Raw genomic sequence first — 23,576 nt, forward strand, 5'->3', positions numbered from 1 at the left:
AACCAATATTATCTTCTTAAACTTGTATGGTAGTCAGGAGTATCACCTTCTAATGTTTATTGATATATTTAGAGGGAGGGGATGTAAAGGAATGCTTCAAAATTCCGATTAGATTCATTTCTACCATTTTCTTAAATTCATGGTAGTTTCAGTAATCCCATGGTAATTGAGGACACAAGTTATCTAAATGACTAATGTCATCTTTATGGCTTTCAGAAAGGACAGGAGACCGACAGGTAACTATCAAAGGACTAGCAGCAGCAGCAGCAGCATGATGATGATGATGATGTTAAATGTGTTGTTTTAGGAACATCCATTGCAAATACATGGAATTCAATAAACATTGAATAGCATATCATGCAGTTTGTCTGTGCCTTTTCCTCCGTGTTGTCCTGGTTTGCTGTGCTGCCTCCTAGTCGCCACCATGGTTTGCTGTGCTGCCTGGGGATGCTCAAATCGCTCCGAGAAAGGAGTACGAATGTACGGCTTCCCCACTGACACAGAGCAGAGGAAAAATGGCTGGCTCAAGTCAGCAGGAGCAATTTCCCGACCAACAGCAAAAAAATATGTGAGGTTATTATATACAAACACTGCATTTGCACTTTTTCACAAAACGAAAACCACACCATTGGGAAAGCTTAATGTTTTGTTTAATACAAAAAAACAGGGAAAGGCTTGAAAAACACTGAGAGTTGAGACTCAGGGTGCAGGGTGAGGGTCTCAGTGCAGGTATTCAGGCTCCATTGAATCCCCCTCTGGTTCTTGTGCTGAAAGAGGGAGTAACAGACAGGAGAAAGGGTTATACACACCTATATAGCACACCTATTGGATGGGAAATTGCCTTGGGGAGATAAGGTGTGGTCTTTGTTCCCAACTGAAGTTATGGAACTTTATTATTTGTGAGTTTAACAAAGTATGACAAATGGCATCAGTATCAGATGTGATCTGAATTTCTATAAAGTTGTCTCAAATTCTTGGTCATATTTTATATACAGTATATAATGAGTATAACATGTCCAGTAAGTATAAAGTGTTTCCTAATACTGTGTATTCAACCACTATGGTATAGTGTATGGTACTATGGTATGGTATCCTAGCTTAATCTGTTATCTGTAAACGTTCCCTAAATCTACTAATTTAGGGATAATCCACTGACATCCTTTAATACACATGTTAATTTGAATCAGATGTACTGATAATATCCGCAATATAAATCTTTAAACTTCTTCTTACCTTTAAAAGTCCGTCACGAACGGTCTATTATGCTGCAACTCTACAGCTCTGCTAGCCTTGGCGCTAACTTCCGGGGAACGATTGAGAGGCTCCACGATCCGCCATTGCTGTAAAAAAGTGGTCCATTGGAGTGAACGGAGATGACGTAACTCTCAGTCTATATGGCGCTGGCGCTAGGTAGCTAAAAACGCTAACATGGCTCACCTGTGTTGTAGTCTGGTCAAAAGTGGTCTTCAATGCCATTAAAACAATAAAAACGCAGCTGAAGTTAATCCATAGGTTAATCCAATGTGTCTGTGTCCCTTTGAAATGATTTCTGACAATCCATGAGCAATAAACCTGCTTTTCGGTTTCCAGATGTCAGAGCTAGAGCTATAGCTCTATAGCTTCACTCTCATGCAAAACTGCGTGCGCGATGCCCTCACCTTTTTGTTTTACCATGTGTGTGAGTGGGGGCATTCCCCTTCGATTCTATTGGCTCTAACGGTCAGAAAGAGATGTCAATCACCAAAATCGACCAATGGGTTCCAGAGAAACGGTAAAACCCCCATTTCCACCCAAATCACCTCAGAGGTGGAGTTTTTTTTGCTAAACCTCTCTAAAAAGGTAAAATGTCACTTGTTTTGCATCAATCTTGATACAGGGTACTTATTATATGTTGTACTTTGGATTCCTAAATTTTTTAGTCTACCTAACCATCATCCAAGGGTAGTTTTCACTATAAGTAATAAATAATGTTTGGACGGACACTTTAATTTACAGTTTTTTACTATGTTAAATCTGAATTTTCTTTAAAATAAAAAACATGTATATTGATTCTGACTCTTCTACATCCAACTCACAGGTTTATCATTACTTTGAGAAAAATGATTTTTAATTTAACCCTTTTAAAAGGGAAGATATGGTCATTTGTTCAGGGAATGTCATTTTCGAGCCTGAGACCTGAAAAACAGGCTTAGGGCTAAACTGGTTGATAATCATCCTTTGAGAAACGACTCTTCCTGGAGCAGTCCTAAAGCAAAGGCATTTAAAATCACATGACACTTCATCATGAGAGACATCACTGTCACAATCTGTATTGTGAACATTAGTTCAGACTTTGACACAAAGTTGGGGGCAACTGCTTCATTAGGAATGTATGAAACATCTGTGTGTCTGGACGAGAACCAGAAATTGTTTTTAATTACTTTCATCTGGTTTTATCGAAAATAAAACTGGCTGAAAGGTGAGCACAGAAGCAACCATGTTATGTTTTAATATGTGTGTACTTGAGCAAGTATTAAAACAAACCTAGCCTATAGGTCTGTGTGCTTGATGGGATTTGCCCTCTCTACTCAATATCTGCAATATTCTTTCTTTATTATAACAGTATTTAGTATTGTATTGTCTTATTCTGCATTTCGCCTTACTCAATTACTTTTACTTGGGTTTTGATAGAAAATGTGAATCTCTTCAGAAAAAAAAGAAAATGGGTTTTTTGCGACTTAATGATTGGAGAAAAAACCATACACTCCTTATTATCTTTTCCAGAGACTGCTAGAAAAGAAGGGGATTAAACTTCTATCAATATACTGTATGCTGTTCTGCTGGATCTTTTGCAGCATCACAGATGTTTTTTGCCGTATTTTTACAGAGTGGTAAGTGCTGCAATGCTATGCCGGTAAGTGACCATTATGCCGATTGCTTCCCATGATGTAGTAGAAAATTACACCCGGCCGCCATGGTCATACTACAGAAGAGCACTCTCAGAGATGCTGTTTTCAATACATGGTGAATTATTTGATGAGCACATTTCAGCTATATATGAAGGGCTGTTGGTTGTTGTTGGTTAACAATGCCGTACAAAAATGAGTCTGCCTTTAAGTGTTTTTACTTAACAATATCAAATTATGATGGGTTTCCCACCTTGTTTTGCATAGTTTATGTGTTGGGTAATGTTTTTTTGTGTTTTCTAATGGCTGTAGCATCTGTTTGGTTATCTTCTGTTAGAATGGCTTTGCCTCTTCCTCGCTTCCTTTTCTTTCCCTTGTCAGTTTTATCTGGCTACCCATCTTTCTGTCCCTGATTCCCTTCCCCGTGTTTCTGTCAGTCTCTTTGCTAGTCTTAGGGACAGTCTCACTTTTCTTTTAGTTATTGCCAGCTTACTTGTCCAAAGAGTGTGGAAAACTTTTCCAAAGTGAAAATCAAAAACTTCCCAAGACATATGAGGACTTTTGATGGTTTTGAAAGTTTTGTACAAGCTCTCAATAACCCAACGATCTCAAGTCATTTAGCAAACAGTTTTCTTTACAAACTCTTCTTCACACTCTCCCTCCAGACTGTCTCTTTTGACTCTTGAACTTTTCTGTTTTCACATGGAATCAAAATGTATCATGAGAGCACTGAGGGTATTAAGTCCAAACACAAAGGACAAAATGACTGCTGCATGATGCAAAAAAAATGCAATTGGAAGTATAGAAAGTAAATGTTCAGCTGCAGTGACCTAGAACTGTCTATTTGCCTGGTTTAAAGAAGTTGTAGCATATTGACCTTTCAGTCTAGACTCTATGTAATGTCGGGTTTAAAAACTCTACACGTCTTCTCCACACCGTATTATATACCTAAATAAACCACAATCCTCGACCTCCAAAAAAAGCTCTAGGTGTCCCACTTTTTGAAAACGGTGAAACATAATTACGCCACAGGGACAGGGACAGGGGACAGCCTGAAACATTGACGACAAATTGAAGACAGGTATATATACATATAGGACTAGTCACAGAGACAAACACACAGCTGGAGAGGGCAGGAAAAATCACAAGGGCAGCAGCTGAACACAATCAGACAATTAAACAGGCGGGAAAAAGACAGCAAGTATACAAGACACAATGAGAAAAGGCATTTCAGAATAAAACAGGACAGAAGGAGAAAAGTCATTTCAAAATAAAACAGGAGACCAAAACTCATATCATGACACTTTCCTCCACGAAAACAGTTTTAAAAATAACTGATTCGATAGCAGCATTTACAGTTAACTCATAATAAGCTGGCATTGTTAGTGTGAAGAAAGTTACCTTTCCATGACGCATAATTACATTTCTAGCTGCCAGTTGCTCATCTCAGGCTGCTGATTGGTCTGAGTCACTAAGGTTTGAATACAAACACATTATTTGAAGTATGAGAAGATGCCTAGCAAGTGAAGTAGGTGTCATTGTGGCATAGGGGTTAAGAAAAATACTGGAGATCAAGTTTATAATTTAAGATCAACTTTTTTTCAACACATGACTTTGACATGGAAAAAAATCCTAAAGGCTTATTGATATGCACTGACATACAGTAAACATACAATACTGTTGCTGAATTGGCCTATTAATATAACATCTGCTAGCAGACAACTGTGATGGAAAGTCGATCTGTCAAATGCTATGGGCAAATATAATTGCCCAATTTAGATAATAATGCCTTGCTGGTTCTTCTGTATCCAAAACATGTTTGTGCATGGTTGTCCCTTCCGCCCTGCTGTTGAAACAAAATCATTTGGGAGAATTAGTACTACAGAAACCAATATCGACCAATATGACCTATAACACAGCAGCAACCTGACAGCCAGAAAAGTGAAGAGGGAAGGGTTTGAGAGATTGCACTTCATGACGTGTCTCCTTGCTAATGAGACATTTGCCAACATGCTGGATGCATTCAACCGTGGCAGACCCTGTCTTCAATAGTTACTGCAGTCCACACACACACACACACACACACACACACACACACACACACAGGGTCTTCCTCAACTTCATGCAGGTTAAAGATGGACACTGCAGCATTATGCTAATGAGCGCCACTGCCGTCTAATCACACGCTTCACTGAATGAAAGAACGGAGAGACAGATACCAGTGGAGAAAGACCACAACTAAGCCACACATGGAAACAGTTTTTAATGTGCCGCAGAGAAATACCCAGTAAAGTTATATAATTGTCCGTTTTTCCCCTGTTTGAGCTGCGTGTTAATGAGCACTTTTCGATTTCCGGAGATCATGTTCGTGCAACATGGTTACATTTATAGGATAACAATCTTTAATACGCAAAGATCAAAAGCAATCTCGTGCAACCTTCTAGATCCGCTGACATGTCCTTATTAGGCCAATATTTAATATGTCTTTTGTTTTATTTTGCTGAAAAGAGAACAACCTCTTGCAGCCATTACAGCAATGACTACCCTCTGTAAGTAGCGTTGACGTCAAAATTAATTGGAGAGCAACTCAGAGCAGATGGTAAGGTGTGAAAAGAGACCACAGTCTGCTTCCCATCACCCGTCAACAATCAATGTGGATTTATTTGAACCATAGCGGCACTTTTTCCCACACTTCAATCAAGTTTTAGTTGCCTAAACTTAAACCAGAACACACCAATATAAGCAACAGATTAGGAAGTTGTTCTTGGAATACTTACGTGAATTAATTATGAGGGAAGTGAAAAACAAAACACAACAAAATACCAGACTTATATTATACTTAGCGGAACAGATGGGTAGTATGATGATTGTGTTATTTGTAGGCAGGTGTTCATCACAACATTTTAACCAATGCGAATCTAAAGTAACCCAACTGTTGATCCAAAAGAGATGTAACCATATTTGTTTTATTATATCAACGGATCAATACTGGTCCGTTAGTTGGTTGGTCCAACCCAAAATCACACAAAAAGTATATCTATATATGTCATGTTCTTTAAATAAAGGAATAGTGCTATCATGTTAATATTTCAAATATAATGTTATCATTTTGGCAGATGTATTTTTGCTTTTTTAGTTCATCTGGTTGCCTTTTTACAATCCTCGCAGCTTTAATTATCGTGATTTCATTTAGCCAGTAGCGAAAGTCAAATATGGGGACATCCTCATACAGTTATTTGAAATTCTTCAGCTGCAGAGTTTTCAGTCGATGAATAACGGCTGCTGGCTAAGATATCTGGGCGGCCGGCCTTTGTGGGTAGAAAGACAATTTTTCAAGCTGATAACTCCCATCAAACCCCTGTGTTGGGGAGTATCTGTCCTGTTGTGTAGCTGATGGATTCAAGTCAGACACACAGCAAGTGAGTCATATTTCGGGTTTTGAGGGAAATGTCTGAACCGGTAACAGTGGAGGCCTTCTGACACACTCCTTGGAACACAGCACTGGCAACTAAATCAAAAGAAGAGGTCAGCAGGTGTGATCCTAAACATTGTTTGGGCATTTTATTTGTTGTTCCTTTCTAAAAAAAAACAAAACTGTCCAAATGTTCCATTACAGACCGCCGACACCTTGCCTTTCAGTTAAAATCAAAAATCTTTGGGATTGTACATGTACTTACATAAATGAATACTTTCTCAAACTGGAATCATACCGATAACTCATATGGAGTTATAATTGAAAGATTCAACGACATAATCAATACAAATAATACACATTTTGTGAGGGAGAGATGGATTGAATTAAACACAATTCTGTGAATGGCTTCAGACTAAAAATAGAAAGATGAGGAATACAAATTGAGAAGGATGAAAATAAATACATTGACAATCTTTTACCGTCTTTGCTGAGCAGTTCAGCTCGGCACCAAAGTCTGCGCTCTGATGGAGCAGCTCTCAACAAACAAAACAACATTTGGCGAAACCAAACGGCTGGAACAGCACATCTGGAGGAGAGTCAAACCTTTTAATCTGTGTGTGTCCTTGGTTATAGATTAGTTTGCAAGTTCCTATGAGATGAAAGTCCACGTGTTTTGGATAACAAAAGCTGGTGTGCCAAGATTAAAACAAATCTAACCTTTTCCAATTCAATAATTCAATAATGCTGTGCACCAAAATATAATGCATACATAAGTAGATGAAGGGGGATAGCAGCAACTAAAATGTCAAAAATATGTACGTTAATATATCTTACTTTTTCAATTCTAAGCACATTTTTCAGCCTGAATTACTCCCAGCTCTGGTTTCATAATCCTTGTTCTAGATACATTAAGCTGCAAGTAAGAACATCCCTTGGTGAAAGGATTCTAAAGTTTGGAGCAGCAGTTTGGAGAACAACTTCTACCTTCCACTGACAAATAAATCAAGTGGAGCTCCTTGGAGACGTTAAGATGCTTTTTAAATAGGGCTTCCCCCTAAAAGTCCATGAGTTTAAATAGTTTGCCCTAAGAGGCTATATCTATTAAAAATATTGCACTCTTAAAAGCAATTTGGTGATCTAGTCAGCAATTTTACTATAAACATGTGTAGGCTATGGATGGATATGGTGATGAGTAAACAATAAAGTCAGACCCCCAAAGCATGATTCATCTGTGTAGTTGTGAAGCCCCCAAAAGTCCACTAGGTATTGTTAGAAATTAAAATCAATGTTTTAATGGGGAAATGTAGTTTAAACATGCCGTCAGTTTTAATGCTCTTTTATACTGAAAAACCAGAAATTCTTGTGTACAAGCAGTTAAGCTTTTATTCTGAAAATCCTTCATCTCCGGTTAGCATTTAGCATGTGGCTAATATACGATTTCCTGAAGAGGTGAATTTAGTAGCGAAATGATATGGAGTGGTGCAAACCGAAGCCTACTGATTTAACACTACAACTATAGATGTCGAGATACTACCATGCTGAATATTAAATGAAGGTACAGTTTATTTGAATACATTATTGTTTACAGACGAGAGTAGCATGTGACAACATCCGGAATGACCGGAAACCAAACGAGCCGAGAAGTATTGTTTAGAGTATTGATTACAGCGTTTAGAATGTGTTAAATGAAAAGTGATGAAAGAGAATATGAGGAGAAACGGCGTGTTAAGCATATATTGAATGTGAAAAGAACCTATCCTCTGTTTAAATGCAATAACGGACATTGGAGACGAGGCGAGCTGGCTTGCGGGGAGGAGCCAGCAGACGATATATAAACAGCACCGGAGGAAAGATCCAGGCCCTTCTCTTCCCTATCGAGGAGAGCCAGATCACAGCTGTCTGTCTGACTGAACAATATCATGCTTGTGTCCAACCCGCGCCTTTTTAAATTAAAGTACCCAATTGAACTTTCACAGAGACTCCATTTAGTCTCCTATTTTAAAGCTTCTCTCCTGGACGGGAGAATAACGAACACAGTTAACAGTATTGAAGTAAAGCACTTTTTTGTGGCCACATCAGTAGAACTACAACTTCAATGTCAGTCTGTGATGTCAAAAGAGCTTTTCCTTTTAAAAAGATACATCCATAAACAAGTGGATCATTTATTTTCTCCACAGTTATAACACTTGAATAGCACTTATTTATCATTATGTCTGTAGTTAAGTAACAAATTCAACAATAGAGAAATCCATTTTTATCCGTCCTCCAATCGTTTGACGCTAGAACGCGGGGTTTAAGGAAAACGCAAGTAAGCATGCTTTTCGCAACCATGTGGTATTTTAAGTGTGGTACCACATTTGACAAAAGTATTGTGTTTAATAAAAAACAACTTCACAGTTGATTTAAAAAATATTAAGATTCTGGTACAGCATTTGAATTACTTCCACAAACAGCAGTTCCATTTACAATCAGGTTTTAGAGTCAACATTTTAAGGCTTCAGAATATGCTTCATGATTTACCGTATATACAGTATGCTATGTGTCATAAAGCTTTTATGGTAAACTGTAAGCATAAGGACAGATATTAAAACTGTTGCATTTATACATTATCGTATTTTAATGGCCAGCAGGGCGGGTACCGAGTAAATACTGACTTACCGAGTGTTCAAGTTCATGTGTTTTCTAAATGCGACCCTATGGGTCTTATGTGCACTGTGTTTTCCTCAAACGGATGAGGTAAAGGAGCACAGATGCAGTTAAGTGAATTTAAATGCACCGCTGCCTGATGCTGTTTGAGACACATCAGCAACGGAGCACAACATGAAGTACAAGTTCTATACACTTTTCTTTGACATTAGTTTGTCTGTTCTTTCTTGTCGCAAAAATCCAAATTGTTTTTGCAGATTCAATGAAATGGGTATACATACGTACACCCTTCAAGTTTGGAGTCACTTTGGAATTTCCATGTTTTTCGAGGGAATTGGCCTTTTTTTTATTACAGAAATACTGTTATGATGTACTTTCTCAACATTAATATTGTAGCAAATGAGTATTATTGTTAAACCCCAATTTGTGTCGCCTTCAGGAACCTGCAGGTTTGTTTTTATTTCAAATTGACCAGAAACTAAAAACTTTTATAGTCCATTACTTTAAGAAACAAAGGCCTTAGTAGAGAAGTAGCCATGAAAATAAAGATATGGCACTTGCAACTTCACATAGCATCACAAACTCGGTTTATATACAGGACAGAAGGAGAAGTGGGAAGCCAACAAGACAACTGTCCGGGATGATAAATATGTGACAGTACCTATACTGAGAAATCAGCTCCTCACAGGTTGTCAAACTGCCTCATAAATACATTTGACAGAGGATGACTAGAAAGACGTGTTATGGACAGATGGATTGAAGTGTTCAGCTCACTGGGAAGAACTTTTGTGATTCGCAAAAGCCATGAAAAGTTACTACTTCATGCCATCTGTCAAGCACGGTGGAGGCAATGTGATAGACTTGGATTGCTTTGGATTTTAAGTGTGGGTTTTGCACAAAGAAAGAGGCAAATTGAATAATAAAGGCTATCTCTTAACATGCCATGTAGGCAGCGCTTGATTGGGGCCAATTTCGTCCTACAACCCACAATGAACCAAAACATTGTTACAAATGATGTGAAATGTATTTAGGGAAGAAGCAGCTGCTGTTCCCTCTGTGGTTGTTTGGCCATCACATTGCCCAGATCTCAACTCTATTGAGCTGCGGTGGAGCAGCTTGACAGTATGGCTTTAGTGCCCATCAAGACAATCCAATTCATGGGAGGTACTTCAGGAAGCTCGGGCTGACATTTGAGAAGATTACCTCGTGGTATTGACAGAAAGAATGCTTTAGATCTGTAAGGCTGTACTTGCTGAGGATTGAAGCGAGTTTGAAGCACAATACTTCGAATTCAAGTGGGGATTACGATTTCTAACCTTTTTTCTTCATTGAAAAATGTGCAGCAAACCCTTTTGAAAAAAATCTTTCACCCTATTTTTGTTTTTTTTGGAAAAAACTGGTTACAACACTACACATATGTTAGCTACCTGGTTAAAAAGCTATATCCTAAGAGCTAGCAATATGTGAAGAGTTAGAATATGTTTATATAATTCAAAACTCATTTAATCCACATCTTATTCAATATTACAATACATCTAAACTAGGGATGCACCGAATATTCGGCCGCCGAAAATTATCGGCCGAAAATGGTTAAAAAGGCCCTTTCGGCTTTCGGCCGAAAGGGTTATGTTGGTAAGCTAACGTGTTGTTGTGATGACGTAATCAAAACGCGGCGACAAGCACGGCGCGCAACCATGCTCGTGGCTGGCTCACAGCCAACATGTCTGGCGCTTGGAGATATTTAAAAATATCAGCGAAAGAGGCGCGGATTGCGATTTGTAAAACGTGTTCAGCTGACATTTCTCGAGGGGGTGTAACTGAAAAGACTTTCACCGCTTCGGGATTACTCCACCACTTGAAATCAAAACACCCCGACAAATATGCGGAGTAAGATCAAATCACAAGCACTGACAGCGAGAGATTGTTCAGCGCTGCCTCTCATGTGCTTGATGAGAAGAGGAACAGACTTATGGCTGATAAAGCAGAGAAGCTACTGTTCATTAAAAATAACCTCCCACTTTCCCTTAATAAGTAGACAAGGCTGGCTTATCATAAGCTTATCTAGTTCTACATGTCTACTCTATACCCACTTTCCTGAACAATTTTCATTGTGAGTTATAATTCACCATCTCAGGTTATCATTAGGGGGAAATGACAGCAGCACAGTGTTCAATATATTGTACTTTCGGTATCTAAATGATACAATGTTGTTTACATTGCTCATGAGGACAGACCACCTTATTTGCAGATTCTTGAAATTGTAATTTAATTTGTAATTGATTGTGGATTTTGTATCCAGTTTTCACTTTATGTATCTTTATACAATGTTTACTACTTTGCTTATGAGGACAGACAGCCTTATTTACAGATTCTTGAAATTCAACTGTAATTTCATTTGTAAATAATTACATTCATGTGGATTTATCCAGTTTGCACATTTGTATGCATGCACTTATACAGTAGGTGCATTTGTTGTTGTTGAAGGCCTGGCTGTTACAGTGTTTATTTACACTATTTTGTTGTAGGCCTACTGGCCTAGATGTTTATGCAGTTTTAAAGCACCTTGGCTTTGTTCTGAATGCACTTTGTTGTAGTTATCCAACAGAGAAAATAAAATGCTCTTGACTTGGAATTAATGTACTGTGTGCATTCAAAAGTGCTGAATAAATGTTTTATGGACCCATAATGGTGATAGTTAAGTTAAGTTAAGTTAAGTTAAGTTAAGTTAAGTTAAGTTAAGTTAAGTTAAGTTAAGTTAAGTTAAGTTAAGTTAAGTTAAGTTAAGTTAAGTTAAGTTAAGTTAAGTTAAGTTAAGTTAAGTTAAGTTAAGTTTTGCCATAATCATGTCTTTTTCCATAATCAGGCAGCTGAACAACATTGGTAAAAAATGTATACATTATATATATATATATATATATATATATATATTTCTATTAATCATTTTCGGCCTTTCAGCATTCGGTTTTCGGCCAACTGTTTCCTATTTTCGGTATCGGTTTCGGCCAAGAATTTCCCATTCGGTGCACCCCTAATCTAAACATCCTCCATCTTCAGGTAAGTGCCAATACATTAAAGGTTTCCATCTATGTAGTCCATCTATTAATGCACCTTTTTACTGTTTGTGCAAAATAGTGTATAGTTGAGTCACTTTCCACATTTTTTTGGGGGGGAAATCCAAAATAAGCTTTAAAACAGGTTAAAAGATATTCTATGGACTACATCGATTGGGTTGTTCCAAACGTTTGAACAGCAAAACAAGTGTGCCAGCACAGCACTACCAGCAAGATCGTTGCCCAAACTCATCTGTACCCCATCAAGTGGCAACGCGGGACGCACGGCGATAGACACAACTCCCCGTACCAGCTCACAATCCAGCACTACTGTATGACGTCGCACAGGAATCAAGCCCATCTCCATGGCCCTCATCAGCACAAAATCCCCAGTCTCTGTCTCTGACGAAAAAGGCAACACTGACTCAACAATAAACGAGTATCTAGCTGCTGTGTGACATGCAACACCTTAATCGGAACATACGTGTCACTACCAACTACTGACACAACGGCTTCCGTTATGAACGGCTCAAAAACAGAACCCACATCCAAGTCGGCACAAACCAGCTTCTTATCAGGCACCATGCCCGATCCTACACCCTGCGGCTTTTTAACCAAAACGGCAGAACACCACATGGCTGGAGCATGTGATGAAGAACAAGGCTTCCCCTCAGGTTCCAGCAACGGACACTGCTCCTTCCAATGACCCTCTTCTCTGAAATAATGACATTGGCCCACTCTGGCGTCCTCGGATCGCCCCGGACCTGCAAATCTACGGGAGGAGCCTGGTGAAAACTTTGCACCACCGCGGGAATAGCCACCATCTTCTTCACGTCTCCAATCACCCCTAGACCACTTCTCAGTAAAACTGCCCTTATGTGTCAACACAAAATCATCCGCTAATTCAGCAGCTCTAAGCGCGGTGGAAGGTTTCTGCTCATTTACATAAGTGGGCACACGCTGAGGGATAACATATTTAAACTGTTCCAATTCAATGAGTTCACAAAGACCGTCAAAACTGGCAACCTTTGTTGCCGCGCACCACCGCTGAAAATGAGAAGTCAAATCACGGATAAACTCGGTCTGCTTATTCTCCTTGACCCAACTTCTGAACCTTTGACGATACGCCTCAGGAACCAGTTTGTATGACCTTAACACTGCTGATTTTACTCTAGCATAGTCCAAAGCATTTTCTTCAAAAACAGCTGAATAGGCCTCCTGTGCTCGCCCAGTAAGTACACATTGAAGTAACAGCACTTTGTCTGAATCTGACCAGTTTCTTGCCTCTGCTATGCATTCAAAAAGAATAAAAAAAAATTCAGGGTCACACTCATTAAACTTTGGCAGTAACCGCAAGTAAGAAATAATATCGCCATTACCTGATGCCGACCTATCAGAACCATCCTCCACCGGAGCAAGCTTGCCCTCTCCAATCAGCCGTAATCTAGCATATTCCACCTCACTTTTCATCTTTTCCACCTCCAGCAGCTTCTCCACCTCCTGCTGCTGACCCTCAAATTCTCCTGCTCCATCCTCAACTTCTCCTGCTCCAACCCCAACTCCAACCTCTCCTGATTAAACTGCAAGGCCAAAAGCTCCTTTTGCTGCTCGAATGTCAAACCAGCTGTCTGAACCACTACCGGCACGACCCCTGCCGCACCAGACTCACTCTTCTGCAACACTTCCCGCTCAAACAAAGCTGACACAATCTTCTTCTTCTTTCGTGTAACGTCAGAGGTCCAACTCGGTGTCGTGTAGCCATGCCCGCATCTCTGGTCCTAAGTTGAAGAGGCTGGCTTCCGAGGTTAGTCTATATAAAGGGCAGGTTGTTATTATATGTTCGGCCGTCTGTTCAGGGTCACCGCACTCGCATGCAGAACTGTCTGCCAGGCCCCACTTCTTCATTGATGTTTTGAAGCGACCGACCCCAGTTTGTAGGAGGTTTAGTGTGGTCCATTGCCGGCGTGGTAGGTCGTCTCCTCCTATGGCGCCATCTCCTGGGTCCCAGATGTAGCGATGGATGCGGGAGGGCCCGGCTAGCTCCCACTCCTGCTTCCAAGCAGCCGCCAACCATGCATCTCTGGAGAGGTCCTCAGAGGTGGAATTGAGAATCTCTTGTGCTGCCTTGTTGAAGGGGAGGCAGGACTAGAGCCTACTTAGGGGCGCTGCTCTCGTTGTCGTGTTATGCAGGATGTGCCAGTCATGCTTTTGGGCTTTCCTGGACAGGGCGAGGGTGGCAGCCTACCGTCGGAGGCCGGGCGGAGCTATTCCCGCGAGGACTGGCAAGAGGGACACAGGGGTAGGCTTCAAGCATCCAGTTATAATCCTGAGGGCATTGTTGATGACCACGTCAACCGGCTTACTTGCGTGAGGGCTTCTGCTTCAGGCTGGGCCGCAGTATTCCGCTGCAGAGAAGACCAGAGCTTGGGTCGATATTCGCAGCGTCTTAGCGCAGGCTCCCCAGGTTGTTCCAGCGTGGCGGCGGATCAGCGCGACCCTTGATGTTACCTTGGCCTTGACTTCTTCAAGGTGTTGTTTGAAGGACAGTGTCCGATCCAGACGCACACCGAGGTACTTCGGGGCTTGCTGGACCTCCAGACGTTTATTGTTGACACGCACCTCAAGTTCCCTCCTAGCTTCTTTGGTGCGAAGATGGTATGCCGCTGCTACTGTCTTTCCGATGTTGAGCTGTAGACGCCACCTTTGAAAGTATGCTATCAGGGTGCCCAGGTCGTCGTTAAGGCCATCTTCTATTGTCTTCCATGTTTGTTGTCTCAGCATGATGGCTAGATCGTCTGCATAGCCGTACTTTCTGGATGTTGCGTCAGGCAGGTCATGTACATAAATGTTGAACAGCATCGGCGAGAGAACCGACCCCTGCGGAACACCGTTCCTCAGTCTTCTGAGCCCACTGCGTTGGCCATTGCTGTTCTGGAGGACAAAGCTTGGTAAGCGTCTCCATGATGAAATTAACCATATGCCGGTCTGGTATTGTCCTCAACAGCTTCAGGTGGAGTCCACGGTGCCAGACGGTGTCATATGCGGCAGTCAGGTCCAGGTACACCACCCCAGCTTTCTCATTGTCCTGGAAGTTGTCTTCGATGGTCCACTGTTGACCTTCCACGTCGAAAACCAGCTTGTTTTCGTGGAAGCTGTGAGTCCACCACTGGCTCGATGCGGCTATGGATCATCCTCTCAAAAATCTTGAATGGGACACAGAGCAGCGAGATGGGTCTGTATGACTTGGGGTCTTCCGCAGGTTTATTTGGCTTCAGCATAGCTATGATGGAGGCGCTGCGCCAAGTCTTTGGGAGCTTTCACTTCCGGTAGCACGACGAGAAGAATGCACAGAGCCAGCCAGATGTTGTTGTGCTCTGGTGGGTGACGAACTCCGGGTGGATGTTGTCGTGGCCCGAAGATTTGCCCGGCTTGAGCTTACTTATGGCCTCACTGATTTCATCGGCTGTAAAGTCTCCCGAGAGGTTGAAGTCGACACTGTCCGCTCCCAGGATGGAAGATACCTCGCGCGATGTCAGTCGGGCGAAGTCTTTGTCTGCGTCCGGGAAGCGGACATTCTTCAGGAGCTGGGATGCGATGGCATCTGCTATGACTGGGCACCTGGGGGGCGTTGTATTTCTGCCTGTAAGCTGGTTGATGGTCTGCCACGCCTTACGACTAGAGTGGGTGAAGTCGATTGATTCGACGACTTCTGTCCATCTGGTCCTGCAAGTGACGTCTCTGGAGCAGTGCTGTTGCAGTCACGGCCACCTTTTCTCTGGAGCTAGCCCTCTGGTGGTCACACAGAAGACGGCTGCACTCCTCGTCCCAACCCGGGATGTAGTTCCTGTTATAGCCACGTGGAATGGTCTTCTTTGCCGCACCCAGGAGGACCTCGTAGCTGACACGATGACAGCCTTAATCTCATCTTTCCGCTTGCTCCCTACAACAACAATTGTATAATGCTCTGCTATATCGACCAACTGCGCCTTCTTGCAATCATCTAAGAAAGACACTGAGGGCGCATCCACAAACGCCGACAAAGAAGCCATAATATATTACCTATAACCAATCAGGAAGCAACATTTAAAACTGCCAACAAGCATGGGCAAAAGACAAACCCAACAGAGAATTTTCCCCCTAACTGCCTAACCAAATCTTACTAATCTCACCTAATCTTCATGTGGCTTGCAGCGGGTAATTACGCATTGGAACCCACCGGAGTTGTGGAGCGACCTGCACGCAGGTAACACCAAGAAATCACCTGGATGTGCCCCCGAGACAGCTGTCCGAAAACAGCTGACACTAACCATGTCGCCACAACACTATGAAAAAAACAAACAGACGCAACCCAAGGGGAAACGCCACTTAAGCCTAGCGGGGAAAACTCTTTACAAAAGCGTAACAAGCAGCAACATCTTACCTTCTGATTGGCACACAACACCTGACGACATGTCAAACACTAAAGCTTCCTGAAACCCAAAAAACATGATGTGTCCCCCAAATAGCAGCGCCAAGCCAGCACACAGCTGGACCACATCAACTAATCAGCTGCTCCACTGACGCCATGTGCTCTGAGCACTACACAAACTTTCTGGAAATAACCCGTAGGACGAGCCCCCATTTGTTGCGACCTGGCTCAGAAGGCCACAACAAAGAGGAGACACAACACATTTAATGGGTAGAAAAAGGTGTTTATTTGCACCAACAAGTCACATAAACACTGGGTATACTTATCAGAGCCTGGTGCCTGCAGGAGAAAGCACAGAGAGGAGCAGAGAGGCTCTAAATAGCTGGGCAGGACACCAGACTCAGGTGCCCTGAGTTACTGTAATCAAGGTAATCACTGGAGCCAATGCAGCACAGACAGAATAGCCACACCCTATCTACTGATGCACCTGCAGGGGCATCACAATGATTAAGAATAAAAAAACATGCATAGGGCCTGTAGTTCTGCAGGTTGCTTCACATATTGCATTAGATCTGCATATATATGTACACTCATGTATGTCTTTGTTCACTGTTGCTATAGGGTAATTCTCTAGTCATCCAGCCTCTGCATAATGTGTGTGTGTGTGTGTGTGTGTGTGTGTGTGTGTGTGTGTGTGTGTGTGTGTGTGTGTGTGTGTGTGTGTGTGTGTGTGTGTGTGTGTGTGTGTGTGTGTGTGTGAGAAAGTAAATGTGTGTGTCTTATCCAAATTGCTGCACTGGGAGCTATCCTCCTTTGTGATATTGCTGCTGCTTGATTTCTCTGTGCTTTGCCCGGGTGTGAAAGTGTTTGTAGTTTGACTTTCAGTGAAAGAGGAGAGCAGGGGGATTAGAACTCATAATAGAGTAATAAAGTCTAATGGCTCTCTAGTTTAAGGTAATGTCATTTTTAGGACTCTCACAAAGACAGAGAAAGATTGTCTGAAAGAGAAACTCATTTCGTAGCCGACCTGAGCAAACTTAAGAAGACGAAGGAAAATCAAACCTCTTATTAAGGTTAAACATGCCTGACTTGGACCATGTGGGATTGTTTCCAGGACCGTTATCGAGCTAAATCTTGAACTTAAACAAAAGTCAGTTGGGGCAGACACTGGCAGGCATACTTAGAGAATAAACCAAAATGTCGAATCAATCCAATCACAGTTTGCTGCTCCCTCCACTGTTGTTGCTGTCAGACTCACATAGAGCTCGGCTTGAATTGAGCATTTTGCCACAAAGTTTGCAAGTCTTTACAATTATACATATACTAATATTGTTTTTCCTTGGCCTTTTTCCTTTTCTTTTACAGAACAATAAATTCAGTTGATTTGATGGATGTTTGTCTTTCGTAAAACTTAAAAGCGCTGCTCTAAGGAAGACCAATAGGTAATAATGATAGTAAATAATGTATTGTCTGGACGGGTGAATATAATAACGGATGTCCTTCACGTTTTTTACCTGGGTTGAACGCCAGTCCTCCAGATTACTACTACCGAAAGCTCAATTGTCAACATGATTGGCCTTAACATCATTTAGTATGTACTCAGACATCATCTTAATTGAAGAATAAGGAACCAAGTAAAGGGCATTTGAGGACAAAAACAGACCAACATTCCTACAAGGCGCCAGACATGATCTATATCCTCAACGATTGTGTTCCCCAACGGTCCTCCTGGGGACGGTACCTAGGAATTGATCGAGTGCCTCTCCAGAAGAGGAGACAACATTTCACTCTTTTTCTTTGACACTATTTATGTAGTATTCCCATGTCTTTTCTGTCAGAACCAGTTTGTCTTTCTTTCTACCTATTCATTCCATGGTCATATTGCTTTTTTTCTAAACCTGTCACACCAAATATTAAACATTATTGCATTAGTGTCAGATAAACTCATAATAGAGAGAGAATATTCCTTTTGGTTGCAAATGTAGCATTATTATAAGAATGCTATTGCATTTATTTTCTTCTTCATCCATTTACAGCTTAGAGAATTGTTTGGATGGATGCACCCTTGGCTGTACCTTTTAGTGGTTAAACATTAGTGGACTGAACAGTTAAGAAAGATACCTGTCATGGCAACATCAATTAGATTTCGAAACCTTTACAGTACGTCATGTCACTATTTTAACTGGCAAGGAAAGGCACATTTCATCAAACAACTGTTGATGAAATGTGCCTCCCCATCTTCTCATGGAAGACGCTTAAAGGCCAAAATACATCAACAGTTAAAACATTTCCGAGGAGGCAGCCTGGATTTTACAATTCGGATTGACTTGAGATTGACAAGTTTCACTTTGTGGGCCTTTCTCAACTCAATACAACCCACAATTTGTGATTTCAGCCATTAAGATAAGTTATTATTTTCTTCAAACGTGTAGTGAATTTGGAACAACCCACACACAAACATCAATATCTCAACAGCATTTACATTTTGTTCCATATGCTCCATATTCAATTAGTGAAATGACTGCTGCAGTCTGTCATAGATCGGATTATTCAATGTTTGTCAGAGCATGTATTTTTATGCCTCCAATCCCATTATGTAATCGTGTATGCAGTGTTATGTGTGATGTGCTTACAAGTATGTAACTGTGTGTGTGTGTGTGTGTGTGTGTGTGTGTGCGTGCGTGCGTGGGTGCATGCGTGCGTGCGTGTGTGTGTGTGTGTGTGTGTGTGTGCGTGTCTGTGTGTCTGTGTGGTGAATATTGCAACGAAAAATAATTCCCAGTGAGATTAAAGAGCGAGTCACCTTATTGGCTGATTAATAATGTAGAAAACGGAGAGCGGTGGCTGCACATTAAACATTGAACACACACACACACACACATTAAACATTTAGTTTTAAACGAGCAATTCACCGTCACAGACGTCCACAAAATTAATTTCCGCAAAATATTCCTGCTGACGAAACCAAGATGGAGGAAATGGACTCATTCCTTTGAAACATCATATAAATGTGAAGTTAATTTCAAAATGTTGCTAATGTTTGTCAAACGGTATCATGAAGGAGTGTACGTTATCTGGATGTAATGAAGGAGAACTCCTCTTTATAACATGGTTTGCTGGGTTTTTGATATTATTCACCCAAGGGAGGGACGAGGCAACTTCCTCTAATGGCCCGCTGACTCAATAGAGTCATGGACAAACTAAAATCAACTGTGGACTTGAAGGAAATTGGCTTGAATTGTGCAATGTCAAATACTTTTATACAACTTCTGCATACTTTAACTTCTCTGAAAGAAATATTATTAATGAGTTTTAAGATACTGAGACCCTTTAAGCCTATAGGATTTGTCGAAAACAAGAAATAATATCATGTATATAACTGTGTCTGAGTCCCTTTTTTTAGATTCATTATATATTTTTCAGATTAAACGGATATAAACCATGCCTTTCCATAAAAGCTGTTCTTCTGAGGTTCTATGACACATTTCTTCTCCTTTTATTTCTTTTGGAAAATGAAGAAGCACAAATAGTTTCTATTATTTATTATTAATAATAGTTATTATCTCATTGTCATGGCTTTGCCACTTGGGTCCGCCCTGGCTACAATATCAGCCGACAACCCAATTTAATTTCTTGTTCCCTCAGTCTGAATAACGATGAAGATACCGGCCTTGCCCTCTGAATGAGCCTATAATGCTTTCTATGTATCTGTGCGCACACACTACATCCACTGAAGTACCCATCGTTGTGCTGTACTCCCCTAGGCCATGGGAGGGGAGAGCAATTTTTATTTCTCCCGCTTGCTCAAACTTTTCCTATACCTCATTATTATTGAGGATGAAACACTCCTCAGCAGGGTTGTTCACTGGTCACTGCAGGAGAGATGTGGAGGGAAAAGGAAGGTTTGTTTTGAGGAGCACAGAGTGAGATAGACCTGCTTTTACAAGCTTAGATGCTTTCAAACTGACACACACACACACACACACACACACACACACACACACACACACACACACACACACACACACACACACACACACACACACACACACACACACACACACACACACACACACACACACACACACACACACACACACACACACACACACACACACACACACACACACACACACACACGGTTCAATTACTCCCTTCATTTTGCCTCCTCTTCAGCAATTTTCAATTCCCTTGGTCCCGTCCCTTTTCAATTTCCTTATGACCTCCATTTCTTCTTCTCTCGGTCTCACATGCTCTGTCACTCATCTCTCCTCTTCTAGTCCATTTACGTCTCAGGCTATGTGCAGTTCAATTTTTTCAGCTTTCAGCTTACTACTTTTGTCAATATAATCGTTGTCTCTTGGCTTCTTAAAAGTACACAACACAAACAACGTATATTGTTTTCACAGACTCTCCAAAATGAAAAGTATAACAGAAAAATGATTTTTTTTTTAGCCCTGGGGATGTTTCAGGCAAGAACAAAATCTCCAACTACTGCAAACCGCCACAGTGGTACCTTCCAAATTGTTCTGAAAACAAAGGAGACTTGTCTCCACCACACAGACAAACACACAAACAAAACTTTGCAGAAGCGTGAAGGAGAAAGTTTTGCTCTTTTTGTTTTTATAGCCTACATCTCAGTGTGTTTGTCCGTTTGTGACGCATAGTCATAACTCAGCTAAATCTGCATATCAAAGGTGAAAGGAAAAATGTGCAGAATCATGAATGAGAATAATAAAAAAGGAGAAGTGAAAAGCCCATCCGCCTGACTTTATGGGGGATCGTGACTCATTTAAAGGCCAACATTCAGGAGAAAAACATACCTGGGCAGACCTGTTCCTGACAGCTCGTACCCAGCTGACCTTATCAGGTAAACATGCTTTCATATTGGTAGCCTGAATATAATCCATAAAAAACTTGAAAACACACAAAGCTGCCAATGTGTGCCCAGGTTGGAACAAGGAATTGCTATTTCCAAGAACTAGTCCATTTCCAGTTAAACGTTTTCCTGTTGAGAACTGGGGGATTGTTTGGACACCGGTATTGCTTCTTGGAGCCTTTATCAAGAGCCACTCAGACAAATATCTTCTCCTCTATCATTTCCTTGGGTCCTGAGCAGTACACTTGCCATGACAAGATTGCTTATCCTAGCAATGCCAGTAATTCATGTAATTTGGTTGCAAATGCTAACACCAACAACGATGGAGCGTACTCAACACTGCACTTTTTTATTTTCTACACAATACAACTGCCATACAATGCCAAACAGACACATGCCATACAACTGCCACTCAATCGGATTCACTTTTGTTGATACAAATCTAAGAAGAACATTCTCCTTCCCTATGAGTTTAGGATTTTGTCTGAGGGTGGCTCCACAGTGTCAGACTGTTCTAGATGAATTCATATTTCATCACTCACATTTTTTGGTGTCCCATTGCCAATGTTGGGCAAGTTACTTTTAAAAAGTAACTAGTAATAGTTATAGTTAGTGCTCTCAAAAAGTAACTAGTTACTTTATTAGTTACTAAATTATAAAAGTAACTAGTAACAAGTTACTTTACTTTAAAAATAATAACAATACAAATACAAGTTGTTTTGTTGTTCTGTGGCACAGTAAGAGAAAATACAACTCCCCATCATTGTGGCAATTATCATTATGAAATATAGTGGAACAATAAAACACAAAAGATATGTTTAGACATTTTGACAGGCATCTTTATTGTAGCCTCAACAATCAAGTTCTAAGTAGTGCATTTGTAGTGCAATATGAAATAAAAACAACTACACTCTTTTGGCAGTGTACACATTAAAAACAACTACACTCTTTTGGCAGTGTAACAATTAAACAAGAACTACACTCTTTTGGCAGTGTACACATTAAAAACAACTACACTCTTTTGGCAGTGTAACAATTAAACAAGAACTACACTCTTTTGGCAGTAACAATTAAATAAATAATAAACGGTCAGACTGACACTGAAGACAAACAAACAATTTTCAGCCTCACAAAAACAAACTAACAGTGAAATAGTTTACCTCACATCTGGCCATTTAGCATAAACAAAATCAATAATGGTGGATAAACTTAAGAAGAGGTGCTTTCAGCCTTATAAGTAATACCTTGAGATGCTTTTCAGTAATGCTGGTGGTGGGCGTTGCCGTGTTTGTGTGTCTGTGTATGTACCGAGTGTTTTTGCTTTTCTCTTTGAAAGTCATCACATAACGGCATTGTAATACACGGTTCGGCTGCATTACATATTACACATCTGCCGTAGTTCTTTATTTATAGAGCCCTGATGAGAAGACCTTTGGAAAAACTGGAAGAAATGCCGCCGAAACTGAATACTTGACGTGGATCATAAATATATCAGGAATTAAACAACATCTTCAATTTCTTTTCACACAATAAGTCTCCTTGCAATATCAACACTAATTCGGCTGACTTTTACATTTGATCTAATTCATAGATAGGTTATATTTACACCATAACGGTGCACAGCTGATATAAAAGGACTTGTAGTTTTTAAAGATATTACTGATTTTCTTTGAATATAAGAATGTAAATACTGAGTCTGAAATAGTATAGCAATATGCTGTAAAATGATGTGAAAACATGAATAAAACTACACATCTTCAGATGTTGTACATAAGTGTCCTACACTAATAATACAAAGTTATTATGGCTGTGTGTACCTTGTGTGCACCGCCTAGTGGTTAAGGCATGTTATTGAATTATTGTTTTTATGTGTTATATTTGATGAAACAAATATTAAGAGTACATACTTTCATAGGGGGAAAATAGAAGGTCAATGATAGGAATATAGAATATAAAAAATCAAGAAGATGCTGTAAGTGATCTCTACAATAAAACAGTTTAGTGCAGGATGTACAAAGATATAGGAGGAGGTGCAAAACAGAAAAAACGAATTAAAATTAAATAATACTTTAGATTAAAGTCTTCTTTTAAATAAGAAAAAAGCTTTGGGGGTATCAAAAGATAAATATTAAGCCTGACAAAGTACTTAACGTCTAATAAGTGCTTCAACTACTTATTTTAACTGATATTATACATATGAATTATACTCTTATGATATGTATGTAGATAGTATAAGAAATGTGCAGAATATGACACACATATTGATAGATGTCTTGTAATGCGCTGTTGATGA

The 23,576-nt window shown here is 40.5% G+C and overlaps 1 long non-coding RNA gene across 1 annotated transcript; it reads right to left on the reverse strand.

Moving 5' to 3' along the window:
• Nucleotides 1-277: 277 nt before the first annotated feature.
• On the reverse strand, nt 278-1,614 carry LOC307025054. The gene is made up of 3 exons (XR_013804049.1): nt 1,438-1,614; nt 1,234-1,340; nt 278-767 (listed from the first exon to the last, which is right to left on the reverse strand). It is a non-coding gene; the product is annotated as an uncharacterized lncRNA (long non-coding RNA).
• Nucleotides 1,615-23,576: the final 21,962 nt, after the last annotated feature.

The sequence above is a fragment of the Notothenia rossii genome (assembly GCF_949606895.1).
Source record: "Notothenia rossii genome assembly, chromosome: 11".
NCBI classification, from domain to species: domain Eukaryota; kingdom Metazoa; phylum Chordata; class Actinopteri; order Perciformes; family Nototheniidae; genus Notothenia; species Notothenia rossii.